The following is a 14,578-nucleotide window of genomic DNA, read 5'->3' on the forward strand; positions in this document are numbered from 1 at the left end:
CACCCCCCTCTCACCCCCTAAATGGCCCATCTCAATACCGGAAGATTGCCAAATTCCAGTAATAACGGCCACACATGTACAAAACGCACTCTCTAAAGCCAAGAATACAGCATCCATGGGACCAGATGAACTCCCGGGCTGTGTACTACATGAACTACAATATGAACTGGCACCTCACCTAAGTGTCATATTTAATCATAGCTTCACCTCAGGTTTCGTGCCCACTGAGTGGCGCAGATCTACAGTTATCCCAATCCACAAGGGGGGATCCACCTTGGATCCCGGAAACAACCGTCCCATCAGTCTGACAAGCCTTATCTGCAAGGCCATGGAGCATATTACCATGGAACTTATAACATTGGCAACCTTCAAACACTGGACCCCACCCAGTTTGGGTTTGTGAAGGGCCGATCCTGTCTCCTGAACCTGATTGACTTCTTTGAATCAGTCTCCAGAGCCATGGACAAGGGTAAGATGGTCCACACAGCCTATCTACACCTTGCCAAGGCCTTTGACACCATCCCCCACTCTGGAATCATAGATAAACTTACTAAGTTGGGCATTAATCCCTATGTCACCCAATGGGTTGCTAAATGGCTTACTGATAGAACCCACACTGTAAAAGTAGCCGACTCCAAATCCAGCTCCAGACAAGTGACAAGTGGAGTACCTCAGGGTTCAGTCCTGGGGCCGCTCTTGTTTGGCAACACAGGCCAACACTAAGGGACTCTGGCTAACAAAGTTTGCAGATGACTGCAAACTGGGAGTCATTATTGAATCCCCAAATGATGTGGATACTCTACAAAAGGGCCTTACAGAAACAGATGCTTGGTGCCAGAGCCATGGGCTCAAGCTCAATGCCAAGAAATGTATTGTTATCCCCTTTGGGAAAAAACATGTATCCATGAATTACCATATAGGTGGCAGTACACTAAACACAGAAAGTGTGATAAGAGACTTAGGGACACAGGTGGACAGTGGTCTCACCTTCGATAACCACATCGCCACAACAGTCAGGAAATCCTTCTATGTGGCAAACCTCATCACGAAGGGCTTTTCATCCAGAAAAAAGGAGGTCATTGTCCCACTGTACTTACTCATCCCTCATTAGACCCATTATAGAATACAACGCCCCATTTGGTATGTACCTCTCAAGACATCTGCAACAACTGGAAAGGCCTCAGAAATACCTCACTAAAAGAATCACAGGCCTAAAGCAGATGCCCTACGCTGACCGCCTTAAAAAACTCCAGCTATACTCTGTCGCATATCGTCTACTCAGAGGCGATCTCTGCTTAACATACAAGGCCATGTCAAACCCAGAGCTGTTGGACATGCTACACTTAAAGAAATCCCAATCCCTCAGAGCTACACGCTCCAGGGATCTAAACCTTGTCATCACAATAAACAAAACATGCTGGAGGGATAGGTTCCTGACCCAGAGACTCCCCAGACTCTAGAATAGATTGCCCATACATGTCAAGCAGAGTGCCTCTTTGGACCTCTTCAAGAGGAACCTTGACGATTGGATGGGAGAAAGGAAATTCACCCCAGGGATCACGTCAGTCACCCTGCTAGACAGGGGTCCAGGAAAGTAAATAATGTGGGAAGAAATAGCCAGGGAATTGTTATGGCTAGGCTTGTATAGGCCCTAGGGATGATAGCCTAGTAAAAACCTATGAACCTATGAGTAAAGAGGCATGATGACCACCCCTGATCTAGATGTGAATCCCTTCATGATTAGGTGGGCTATATAAAATGTTTTTCTAACCACTTTGGCCATGTGGTTGTCAAATGAGAGATTGCTATAAACTTGGGTCCCCAGGTCCCTAATTACTTCTTCCGTACTTAATGGATTACCACCTATGTGGTAATTTGTGGGCACTTTGTTTTTGCCAAAGGGGATGACTATACACTTTTTGGCATTTAGCTTGAGGCCATGGCTCTGGCACCAGTTGTCTGTTTCTATGAGGCCCTTTTGGAGGATGCTTGTGTTGGCTGGAGAGTCAATTATGGTGCCCAGTTTGCAGTCATCTGTGAACTTGGTCAGCCACAGTCCTTCCGTGTTGGCCTGTACCTCCGAGAAATATATACTGAACAAGAGAGGCCCCAGGACTGAGACTTGTGGGACGCCACTTGTAACTGGTTTGGAGTCTGACATGGCTCCAGCAATTCTAACCATGTAGGTTCTGTCATTGAGCCAGTTTGAAACCCATCTAGTGACATAGGGGTTTATATTTAAGCTGGTGAGCTTATCTATAATACCCGAGTGGGGTATTGTATCAAAGGCTTTTGCGAGGTCATGGTAGGCTCGTCAATGGCCTTGATGACTGTTTCAAAGAAATCGACCAGGTTTAAGAGGCAGGATCTGCCCTTAACAAAGTTGAACTGGGTAGGATCCAGTGTCTGTAGGTCCCCAATATCTTTATTTATGAGGTCCATGATGATCCTTTCCATAGCTTTGCAGACCAAGCTAGTCAGGCTTATGGGGCGATAGTTTCCAGGATCCGTTGAGGCACCACCTTTGTGGAGAGGGATCACTGTTGCTGTACGCCACTCTTTGGGTACATATCCTGTAGTAAGGCTGAGATTGAACAGTAGTTTTATGTTTGGGTTTAGCTCTTCTTGGAGTTCATGTCGGACACAGCCCGGGACTCCATCTGGTCCCATTGATGCTGTGTTTTTTGCTTTGGAGAGGGCGGCTCTTACCTGAGCATCTGAGATGTCAGGGGGGCAGCACTCTGCTGGGATAGATATTTGCCCTTTTGGTGGTGGTGGTGGGGGGGGTTTGCGCTGAACCTGTCAGCTAGGATGTTGGCAATGTCTGTGGGTTCGGTGTATTTTTTGTCATTTTGGAATAATTCTGAGCATATCTGGGAATTCCCACCTAGGTTCCTAACATAACTAAAGAAAGCCTTGTGATTATCCTTAGTGTCCTGTGCAATTTTTCTCTCTAAGCTGGCCTTAGACAATTTTATGAGTGCCCGTAGTGTTTTGCTAATACTGATCAGAGATACCTTCCCTTTTTGGGATTTTGCTTTATCATGTAGTAGCTTCCTCCTTCTATTGTATAGTTTGTTTATGGCTGGGTCCACCAGACAGGACATCTGCCTTTGGAGGATTGGGTCTTGGTTTTATTTGGGATTGCATGATCCATGCATCCCTGAAGGTGTTCATAGAATGCGTTTATAAATTATTCTGAGGTCTGGGCAGTATTTTCCGCAGGCCTGGGGGCTTTGAAGGATTTCACTTTGGTTTTGAGGAGTGTGAAATTTTCTTTAGAAAAGTTTTTCACTGTGGTTTTCTGGGCAGGGGGTGGGGTCGGGATGTGAATATCCAGTGAGATTAGTTTATTGTCTGATCTTACCAGTGAGGGATACATTTCTGGTCTGGAGCATAGAGTCCCCATGTTAGTGATGATTAGGTCCAGTATGTTTTCCCCTCTTGTGGGAGTGGTAACAAGTTGTTCCATAGCATTTGAGTTTATAAATTCTAGGAACACTCCCAGTCTATGTTTGGGTAGTTGAAGTCGCCAAATATATTGGTGTTTGGAGAGACCTTCATATTTTCCAGTGTTCTCAGGAAGGCCGAGTGGGGTTCCTGGGTTTGGGAGGGTGGTCTGTAGCAGGCTATAAACTGGAAGGCAGTTTTACCCACTGTTAGTTGCACATGGATAGTCTCTGATGCTTCGTGCTGTGCCACCAACCTGGAGGTGTGGGTATCTTTGACGAATATTGATACTACCCCTCCTTTTGTGGTTCGGTCCAAGTTTTGGGGCCGAAAAGCATGGTATGAGGTATAACCTGGTAGTGCTGGGGTGCTCTCGGGAGCCTTGAACCAGTTTTCTATTACTACACAGATATCAATGTTCTCCATTCTAAGGAGAGTTTTGAGTGCATGCATCTTGAGGTTTAGAGTTCTGGCGTTGAGTGGCATTACTCTTAGTTTCTTATCCCTTGTGATACCTATGGAGGTGGGTTTGTCTTTTGAGACTTGCCTAAAAAAGGCATTATGGGGGTAGCAAGAGCCTTTGCCAATATCCGAAAGCCCAGGGGTGACAGGTGCAAGCCGTCCCTAGCGAAGCATCGTGGCTTGTCGAGCATGTCATCCCAGGCTGACAGGCATTGGATCCCCTTTGAATGACACCAATACTTAAGCCAATTGTTGAAATTGATCATCTTGTCTTTATATTGTGGCATCATTCTTGGTGAGGGTAAGATGCTACTCAAGGTCAGGGTCATACCGGCCTGGGCTACATGCTCAGAGAGCTCCTCTATGTCTCTTTTCATGTAGTCCATGGAAGTACATCTCAGGTCATTCACACCAGCATGGACAATGACTGAGTCATATTTGTACTTGCCTTGGAGTGACCTGAGTGCTTGTATTATGTGGCGGATCTTAGCACCCGACAGGCAGCTCACCGTGACCTTCTCCTTGTTCAGCCTGGTGAGCAGGACATCAGTGTGACCGACGATAGAGTCACCTATTACAAGTGTATCAGGTGTGTTGTTTAGCCTTAAGGGCTGTGACTGTTCGGCACACTGGCTTTGTGAGCTATGTGTTGCACCTGTTTTGTTTTGGGGTAGCAGTTTCTTGAGTGTTTGCTTTGGAGGTCTCTGCTGCTTAGGCAGATTTTTATTTAGAGCCTCCGAATATGTTTTTGTGTGTTTATGTGCTTGGTTTGCTGTCGTGGAAGGTCTATGTGAGACTGGAATTGTAGTGAGTGTGGTTTCCTTCTCCTCCTGACTGGTTACGCCAGTACTGAGATGAGAGAGCTTAGCCTCCAGTTTGGCTATATGGTTGCATTTCTCACATGTGTTGGAATTTGTTGGGAGGAGGAGAGAGTTGTCTGTGTACATGATGTAGTTGTAACATTGCCTCAAGATTCCCAGATTCACCAGCTGGACCAGAGAGGAGATTGACAACTGTCCTTTGGACATGCTAGAATAGTATTGGGAATTCCTTTATAATTGAAAAAAAGGGCCAATGGTGAACAAGGTACTCAAGGGGAGTTTGTGAGGGTGTAGTGCTTTTAATTTTTTAGTGCTGACTTATATAATTGCTTTAGTGAGCAAGTGCCACGTAAATTAAATGCAATGTGTTACAGGTAACTTAAATGCAAAAATGACAAACAGTAATTTTCTTTCAAGTGAAACAAGGAAATAAATACAGTAAGGCATGCAGATATCACTAGGGATCCACAGAAGCGCTGAAAAGCCGCGTTTTAGGTGGAATTAGCATTTCAGGGAAATAACAAGCAAACAACAAGCATACAAACAAAGCTAGATTCAGCAGACCTGGATCTGGTCTATGCTACAGCAAACAAGGTTTACCAATTTCAGTAAGAAACAGTTGAACTATGCAGGCACTATAAGCCTTTAACCAGAAATTCCCAGCTCAGAAGGGCAGAGTCCAGCCTCTCCTCCCACAAGAGTGCAGACCATGAACCTTCTTAATGTAAAATAACTGGCCTGAAGCCCAAGTGCTTAAACCAGAACTAATACAATTTTAGAATAACAGACACTGAGCCCTCAATCAGCAGTTCCCAACTTAGAAGCATGTAAGCTACCTGTCCTGCCACCACAGTGCAGGCCACAAACCTTTCTAATGTAAAACAAATGGTCTGAAGCCCAAGTGCTTAATCCAAAAGACTTAGAATGATAGCTACACTTTAATCAAGTTACTACCAAGCAGTAATAAACACAATTGAATACTTTAAAGAATGCCTGGATTAGTGCTCAAGTTATACAAACAAAGCTAGATTCAGCAGGCCTGGATCCAGTCTAAGCTATAGCAAACAAGGTGTACCAATTTCAGTAAGAAGCAGTTCAAATATGCAGGCACTATCCATTTTTTTCTGGCAGTTTTTACTAAATGGTTTGTTTGTGTGGCCTTTTTACCCTTTTTTTTATATGCAACAGTTAACATTGTCGCCTGACAGCAAAAGGTTCCGTTTGTCTTCTGTGCAGAGACTGCATGTCCTCCCTGTGTTTGTTTGTGTTTCCTTGGGTGCTCCGATTGTCCTACCACATTCCAAAAACATTCAGTAGGTGGACTGGACACTCTAAACTAACCGTAGGTGTGAGTGTGTATGTATGAAGGTGTATGGAGAGGGAGACAGAGAGAGAGTGAGATGCCTGTATTGTGCTGTGGTGTTCTCTCTGGTTAGTATGTTTGGGTTTTCTCTCCAGTTAAGCATTATCTGTGGAGTAGAAAGTCAGAAGCTCTGAATAAAGTGCTATTGGTATTTCATTCAAGTGTTTTTCTTGTGGAGGTCATACTCTTTTCTGTCTCTAGGAGCCATTAATACTGGCAAGCAGAATGTTAATAAGCACTCAGTCAGAAGATGTTTTTTTAATTCCTTTCACTGTACAGGAAAAAAACACTGGAATGTGATATCCTAGCAGTAGCTCACGAGGATAACTACATGGGTAGAGGTTAAACGTAATCAAATGTTAGACTTTTCTCCACATTTTTAATTGTTAATTTAAGTCATGGCAACTTTTTTTCATTGTTAATTATGAAGAGTTAGTCTAATTTTTTCATAGATTATATACACAAACGCTATGGCGCCTTTTTTCCAATTTGCAGGATGAATGATGTGTCAATCTAAAATATTTGGTGTCCTTAATTCATTTGTCAATATTTAATCACTAGATATTGTCACAGGTAGGTGGTGAAAACTCTCCAAATCCATTTGTATGCCCTTAGATTTTTTTGGCAAAACTTTTCGAGTTACCAGACAAGTCTTGGTTAGTTTCTAGACCAATGCTAGGATAGGTTAGAGTTTTAGGTCATGCCAGTTGCTTGCATTGGAGAGCTCCTATATGACCTTCCTTGGGAAGAGGCTTATATATTTGAGCATAATCTGTCCATTTGGCTCAGGCAATCTTAGACCAACCAGATGTGAACAGGCTAGTTAGTCAAGTTGAAATGGTACCCGACTAGTCTGTTATGTCCCTCCATTTGTTAAAAGTTCAGCTTAGCCTGCATACATTCAAGTTCTACACAGAGCTAGTTTTTAAAGTCCCACATGATAAGGCTATTATTCCCAGACCTCTTCCAATGCAGGGTATTCTGATAAGGGGTAGTACTCCTCATTCATTTTGTATTGGTAGAGTTTCTGATTCTGTCAGGGAAGGGCAAACTACTGAAGTTTTAAAAGTGTGGGGGGGTTGTCTTACTCTGCCTTTTTGAAATATATAAGGTAATATGAATAAGCATTTTAGTAATTACAGTTTTTCCTTTTACGTTTGTCTTGCGTGGTCATCATGGGGTATTTGTACATTGTTTTAACAGCCAGAAGGGCATCTGTAAGACTGAATAGACTCAACCTGGGCTTAAGCCAATCTAATGCACAGGTGGTAGAAAAGGTCTTCCTGGCTTTCATTACTAGCATTGCTACAATCTCAACTAATATTGCTACATCTGTGCGTCAATGATATTGGATTCTTGTCTAAAAGATCTTTACTTTCTGAGATATGTAAAATTTTATTTTTCATACAGAGCTTTTGTCCTTATACTATCATTTCTTGGGCTCAACTTTTTAATCTGAATTTGTCATTATCAGTTCATGAATTATTATCTGTTTAAATACATTAATGCAATTTTAGTTCCTATCAAATTCATTATTTAATATAGTTAAAGAGTTTTAGATCTATTTATCTAGGTTAACTTGTTATCAATACGACCAAGAAACAGGGCACAGGCAGTTATGCCTGGTGGGCTGCCATGGGGTTGAGCATTTCCCCCTTTTGGTTCCCCCCTTGCTTTTTGGTGCCTTTGGACTGTTTTTAAAATTTAGGGGAGTAGAAGTAGAGACAGATGCTATGCTCCTAAAGGGACAGGTGCCAAAACAGTGCTGGAGTTGGGCATGTCCATTACAGAGTGTTTGATATGCTACCTGAAATGGGCAGTCAGTGGTGAAATTTGGCTTTACTGTCATTACATTAACTATTGATGATATGATTATAGCTATTGTTGGTATTCAATAAAATGTTGCTATGGCTATTGCTATTTTGTCTGATTTGTTATTAACAGATCGGGTACACTTCCTCCTTCACAGCTGCAGACAGAGTTGTTGAAGGATCTGCAATGTTCAGGGGCAGCCTTAAATAAGGTAAGTGAGAAGGGCTTTCATTCTTAGCTGATGAGTTGGAGTGCACTCTGCCTTTCCTTTTTTCAGATAGCTTGGGGTCACCATGGGGGTGGAGCATTCCCTTCTTTTGGTCTTCCCCCTTGCTTTCCTGGGCCTTTTGAACTGTTTTTGGAATTTAGGTGAGTGCAACCAGAAATACATGCTATGCACACAAGGGGATGGGTGACAGAACAGTGCTTGAGTTGGACAGAGCCATCAAGGGGGCAGTTGGTACACCACCTGAAATGGACAGTCATACAGTATGAAATTGGTTACCTTATCATTGCATTAATTATTGGTGTTATTTTTATAATTATGGTTCTATATTCAACGAAAGTTCACAATAGCTATTGTTATTTTAACCTGTTTTGTTATTAGAGGATCAAATGCAACTTGACACAGATCTGTTCATCACATTCCTGTCATCATATAAAGTATGCTTGCATATGAGACCCTTAGGGCTAATAAAGTTAATTCAGATTTAGCTATGTGTCACAAGCAGATATATCCACACTGCAGACAGATTGCTTTTAATATTCTAGCTTTGTTTTCACCTTCCCTGTTGAGTTACACTCTATTGCCTATGCGTTCTGTGGATATACCACATGCTGTTTGGAAAGTTTATCTTATACTCTGTTCTGAAATGGTTCCCTTCATCTACTGAGTTGTATCATTCCCTGCCTTTCCGTTTGAGTTCAACCTTTTGTGCCAAGACAAACTAAAAAGAACAGGATTTGAAATGAATCCCCATGTGCAAATGGCACACCAGGCTGATGACTTATTAAAACACTTATGTGCTCAGGAATTAACACAAGGAACAAATGCTAATAGTGAAGACGCCGAGCAGAAGAAAATACCCAAATCTGTAACAGAATAATTATTTGGAATACCCAAGTACAGATTTACAAAGTGAAAGAGCAGGAACACATAACATAAAACAAGTCCTCAGCTATGAAGAAAATAATCTAAAACAATTTTTGATGGCTATAACATAAATAGATAACTATATTAATATATAAAAGAACAATAAACTACAGAAAGCATGTCAGCATTAACTGAAACTTGTACAGTATAACATAGCTTTATAACACTGACTGTTTGCAGCTAAACTAATAACAGATAAGGTATTACCAGAAAAAAATGAATCATGAAAAATAAAAGAACAAGAAAGGAATAAATGGAATACAAATACTGAAGTCCTGATTGCAGCTGTATAATATAAATAAGGGAAGTGTTGTTATTACAGGACTATAGAAAATAAAGCAGACAACCGAACATTTTAATAGAGTGAGATGTGAAAAGAAAAACCCATTGCTAAAACAATTCCAAATTTTATGTTGCACAATTATTAACATCATATTAATATATGTGCACAAGTTCTAATAGCCTGTTAAAAATGACTGCATAGGGTAAGAATGAGGTATGCAACATACTAGAAAGAAGGAATTCCAAACATTTCAAAAGTGAAAAAATATCAGAAAGCTGTGTAAGTGCTTTCATCTTTAATATTCATTGATTTCTCCAGAAGTCCTGTATATAATTTTAACAATCACTTTATACAGATACAAACTACACCTTGCAAATTATTTAACCAATCATCATCATAGCTCATCTAAAAAGACACAATATGAATTATTTCATTAAATGCTGGGATTGTAAAAGCATCTATTTTTGCCAGATTAATTCATTTTCTTCTGTTAAGGAGGCCACATATATTAAAATCATGCTGGACAGAAATATATCTGCAAAACTACTCTTTTATATGTGGTATGCAATAGAGGGGACCTTTCCTCAGCTAGTTAGCTTTGGCCTAGTGTCGCTTGCTTTGAAATAACCCTGCTGTACAATTTTAGAGAAAATGACAGACTTATCTTCTACTCTTCTATTGCTTTGCTATTTGTACTCTTTACTCTCCATTCTGCTTGCCATTTACCTGTAGCTCTTATGTGCAGGTGCATCTAAGTCATCTTCCCTTTTTCTGCATTACACTTTCTCCTGTCATTTATGTGAGAATCAGTTACCTAGAGTATAATACAACCGCATAGAAGTCATGTTACTAAATATACTATATTATCAGCTGCTACCTGTATTGCTCCTTTGCCATGTATCTGTTGTCAGGTTTTATAAGCGTTCTTTTCTCCTTACCCCCCCCCCAAATGATGATTAGTGTAATTCTATATCCATCTTCTTAAGCAGCCTTTTAATGCTTTGCTTAGCTCCACAGTTTGAATTTGACTCTGCTCAGTATTTCTAGGTACCATGTGCTGGAGCATTTATGCTACTGCTTTAGCTATTGATGGACAGCAAACTGCTCACATAATGTTAAACATTAGCATTATATGTTACAGAATCATATTATGAAGGAGGTCCTCTGAGTATTCATTTCTGAGTAATATGATACCATACACAGTTTATCCTTTCAACAATGAATATTCTTTGATTATTGGTCCCTCAGACTATTACCACCCTATCTCATTGTGTGTGTGTGTGTGTGTGTGTGTGTGTGTGTGTGTGTGTGTGTGTGTGTGTGTGTGTGTGTGTGTGTGTGTGTGTGTCTATGTCTGTGTCAGGATCTGCCCAAAAGGTTAGTTATGGCAGTGGAATAACACTTCAAAGAAAGAATTTCACTTGCGTTGGAGAAGTACTGGCACAATACTAATTAAAGAAATTCAGTCAATAAAATTAAAAAATATCAGGCAGCTAACAGACAGAAATTAAATCAGTGAGCCTACAGTGCATACAGAAAGTTGTATTATACATCTCTTATGGGAGGTAGATACATATTTTCCTATATTGATTCAATTTTCATAATAATGCTTATGTGAGGTATTAATTATAGAACTCAGAAAAGTTAGGAGCTGGATAGCATGTCATATTCCACACTGAAATATTATTAATAATCTGTTGCCATGATATTACCAGACACATCACTGCATAATGCATGCTAAATATTTTGACATTTTCTATATACACAATGGATTAAATATTAATTCCCAGTTCAATTACTTTTCTGGAAATATGACATGATTTTTTTTCAGTTTACTTTCACAACTATGATGAGTGACCTGATTTGGTCAAAGGACTGCTAAATTACTTATAGGTACACAGGTTCATCAGTTAGTACTAGGTTAACTGCCCTTGTGAGCCATTTTAAACCTAGCTAATTACCCCTGCGAGAATCAAACTCTGCACCTTGTGTTTGTAAGGTAAACACCTTAACCATTATGCCAACCTCCTATACTAAAATGGTTGTTTGAAAAATTTAGCTGGTTCTTGTACAGTTTAAACATTTATTATGCTTTACACGTTGAGCTATGACATTGAATGTTTTCTTCGTAGGTTAGTACTAGGTTAACTGTGGGTTATTTTAAGCCTAGCCAATTATCTCATGTAAGAATCAAACCCTGCACTTTGTCTTTGTAAGGTATATACCTTAACCATTATACCAACCTCCCACCATTATATGTTAGCAAACTGCCATTAATGAAGATGTTATTCATTTGAAATAAGAAATAGTATTCCACCATGATATATAACTACCAGCTAAGTGAAGGCTGATACTGAGGTGAGCTAAATTACTTATATTTATTTGCAGGAAGGTATAAGTGGACTACAGCAGTGAAAAAATAATATCCAGCTTATGGCAATATATATATATTTTCTCCCAGTTTTACTTGATTAGAAATACTGTTTGTGTGAATATTTGTAAATGTGAGTAAAGACAGAATCTAAGCTTTAGTCAATATTGCTGCAGATCAGCTCTAGTGGAAGCCATAATTTGGACTGGCAAATGATCTTTGTCACTGGCTGTAGTTGCTTTACATTTACTGATTGACTCAACAATAGGAACATGCATTTTGTGCCATGTATAAAGAAAAGCCATACATTTGTGTTGTTGTGGAACAGGCCAGTGCACCAGAAACTGATTACTGGGGATTAGTAGTGAGCCCTTGGTAAGACTGAAGATCAGACAAATGAAGTAAAGGCAATGCACCCTGGAATACTATAACTCACCTGCAGAAAGTCTATAATCACAGAAAGACTTCTGGAGTTAGAACATGCATTTGGCATCTCCAGGAAAAATTCTGAATCTAATACTCATGATTTACTCATGATTTACACATCTGCTTCCAAACACCATTATATTGGGTGACTTCAACTACCCAACCATAGACTGGGAGCATTACTCTAGCTCCAACAACCTAGCCCAAAGGTTCCTAGAATTTATAAACTCAAATGCTATGGAACAACTTGTTACCACTCCCACAAGAGGGGAAAACATACTGGACCTGATCATCACCAACATGGGGACTCTATGCTCCAGACCAGAAGTGTATCCCTCACTGGTAATATCAGACCATAAACTAATCTCACTGGATATTCACATCCCGACCCCACCCCATGCCCAGAAAACCACAGTGAAAAACTTCTCTAAAGCAAATTTCACACTCCTCAAAACCAAGGTGGAATCCTTCAAAGCCCCCGGGCCTGTGGATAATACGGCCCAGACCACAAAATCCTTTATAAACACATTCAATGAACACCTTCAGGAATGCATGGATCATGCAATCCCAAATAAAACTAAGACCCAATCCTCCAAAGGCAGATGTCCTGTCTGGTGGACCCCAGCCATAAACAAACTATGCAATAGAAGGAGGAAGCTACTACATGATAGAGCAAAATCCCAAAAAGGGAAGGCATCTCTGATCAGTATTAGCAAAAAACTATGGGCACTCATAAAATCGTCTAAGGCCAGCTTCGAGAGAAAAATTGCACAGGACACTAAGGATAATCACAAGGCTTTCTTTAGTTATGTTAGGAACCTGGGTGGGAATTCCCAGATATGCTCAGAATTAGTCCAAAATGACAAAAAATACACCGAAACCACAGACATTGCCAACATCCTAGCTGATAGGTTCAGTGCAAACTCCCCCCCCTCCCCACCAAAAGGGCTAATATCTATCCCAGCAGAGTGCTGCCCCCCTAACATCTCAGATGCTCAGGTAAGAGCTGCCCTCTCCAAAGCAAGAAACACAGCATCAATGGGACCAGACGGTGTCCCGGGCTGCGTCCTACAAGAACTCCAAGAAGAGCTAAACCCAAACCTAAAACTACTGTTCAGTCTCAGCCTTACTACAGGATATGTACCCAAAGAGTGGCGTACAGCAACAGTGGTCCCTCTCCACAAATGTGGTGCCTCAACGGATCCTGGAAACTATCGCCCCATAAGTCTCACTAGCTTGGTCTGCAAAGCTATGGAAAGGATCATCATGGACCTTATAAATAAAGATATTGGGGACCTGCAGACACAGGATCCTACCCAGTTCTGCTTTGTTAAGGGCAGATTCTGCCTCTTGAACCTGGTTGATTTCTTTGAAGCAGTCACCAAGGCCATTGACAAGGGGAAGGTGGTCCACACAGCCTACCTGGACCTCGCAAAAGCCTTTGATACAATACCCCACTCAGGCATTATAGATAAGCTCACCAGCTTAAATATAAACCCCTATGTCACTAGATGGGTTGCAAACTGGCTCAAGGACAGAACCCATGGTTAGAATAGCTGGAGCCATGTCAGACTCCAAACCAGTTACAAGTGGCGTCCCACAAGGCTCAGTCCTGGGACCTCTCTTGTTCGGTATATATTTCTCGGAGGTACAGGCCAACATGGAAGGACTGTGGCTGACCAAGTTCGCAGATGACTGCAAACTGGGCGCCATAATAGACTCTCCAGCCGACACAAGCATCCTCCAAAAGGGCCTCATAGAAACAGACAACTGGTGCCAGAGTCTGGGCCTCAAGCTAAACGCCAAAAAGTGTATGGTCATCCCCTTTGGCAAAAACAAAGTGCCCACAAATTACCACATAGGTGGTAATCCATTAAGTACAGAAGAAGTAATTAGGGACCTGGGGACCCAAGTTGATAGCAATCTCTCATTTGACAACCACGTGGCCAAAGTGGTTAGAAAAACATTTTATATAGCCCACCTAATCATGAAGGGATTCACATCTAGATCAGGGGAGGTCATCGTGCCTCATTAGTCATCCCTCATCAGGCCCATAATTGAGTACAATGCCCCTTTTGGGATGTACCTTACCAGACACCTGCAGCAACTGGAAAGACCCCAAAATTACCTCACCAAGAGGACCAAGGGGCTCAAACAGATGCCGTATGCTGCCCGGTTAAAGAAACTCCAGCTCTACTCAGTGGCATACCGCCTGCTCAGAGGCGATCTGTGCCTGACGTATAAAGCCATGTCCAACCCGGAATTAATGGACATGCTGCACCTCAGAAAATCCAAATCCCATCGAGCTATGTGCTCGAGGGACCTAAACCTCAGCACTGAAATAAATAGGACATGCTGGAGGGACAGATTCATAACCCAGAGGCTCCCTTCACTCTGGAATAAAATCCCAGTCCAGGTTAGGCAGAGTCCCTCATTG

The sequence above is a fragment of the Protopterus annectens genome, chromosome 1.part1 (genome assembly GCF_019279795.1).
Source record: "Protopterus annectens isolate FY-2018-M chromosome 1.part1, PAN1.0, whole genome shotgun sequence".
In the NCBI taxonomy this organism is placed as follows: Eukaryota; Metazoa; Chordata; order Ceratodontiformes; family Protopteridae; genus Protopterus; species Protopterus annectens.